We start from the raw sequence: 1058 nt of genomic DNA, 5'->3' as shown, positions 1-1058 counted from the left end.
CCTTCAAGCCCAGGCTGCTACTACTGCCGCGAACACCACCACAGCCGCGGCTAACAATCAGGCTGTAGCCCAGCAACACGTCCAGCAACGCACGTACGGCGTACGGCGGTTGGCCGAGCAGCGCTGAGGCAGTGTCCTCATCCCATGAGCCGGGCATGATGACTGAGCTGGACGAGCGCCGTACGGTGTTCGTCGCTAAGCGCCGCTAGCAGAGCCGCCGCAACGGCGGCGCCACTGCCGTACGTGCGGCCGCTGACACCGCCGATGCCGGTGCGGCCGCTGAAGGCCGTCTGCAGCACCGGTGGCAGGCCGCCTCCGCTGCCGCCGGCAGCGGCGGCGGCGGCGGCGGCAGCGGCGGTAACAGCTGTGGTTCCGACGATGCTATTTTGCGAAGTACGCAACAGAAAGGACATGCATCGTGCAAAGCTGGTGTAGTGTTGTGTGTTGCCGGTCTTGCCAGGGGAGACCGATACCGCCGGCAACGGCCCGCCGTGCGCGCTCCCGCCGTGCATGCCGCCGCCGTACGAACCACTGCCGCCGCCGCCGCTGGGGCTGGTCCTGTCCGTCGTCGCCGCCATCGACCCATTCCCTGCTGTGGAGCCGTCGGCAAAGTACCGCGTAAACCCGTACGGCAACGCCTGACCACTGTCCCCGCCAGCGCCGCCGCCGCTGCCGCCTCGCGAGCTGCGGCCCACCGTCGTCCTTGTCGGGGAGCGGTACCGGCTTGGCGGCAGCTGCTCTGCTAGCGGCGATTGCGACCGCACCAGCCGCGGCGTCGTGGGCATCATCAGCAGCACCGGCCCTGCGGACGGCCCCACCGCGCCCTTCCTAGGTCCAGGAGGCGACGCCGACGGCGACAGCGGCACGGAGGGGGATGCGGTGGCGGAGGCGGAGGCGGAGGGGGCGGAGGGGGGAGGAAGAGAGGGATGACGGGAGAGGTGGTGGTGGTGGAATACATGCCAAACCCTAAGTCAAAAGGGGGGCCCGGGACGAGGGAGGTGTATCGGTGCGAATACACACACGACAAATACACAAAACCAGTCTGACCTGTGTTGTTG

The sequence above is a fragment of the Volvox carteri genome, assembly GCF_000143455.1.
Source record: "Volvox carteri f. nagariensis unplaced genomic scaffold VOLCAscaffold_20, whole genome shotgun sequence".
In the NCBI taxonomy this organism is placed as follows: Eukaryota; Viridiplantae; Chlorophyta; class Chlorophyceae; order Chlamydomonadales; family Volvocaceae; genus Volvox; species Volvox carteri.
Note: the sequence above shows the minus strand (reverse complement) of the source record.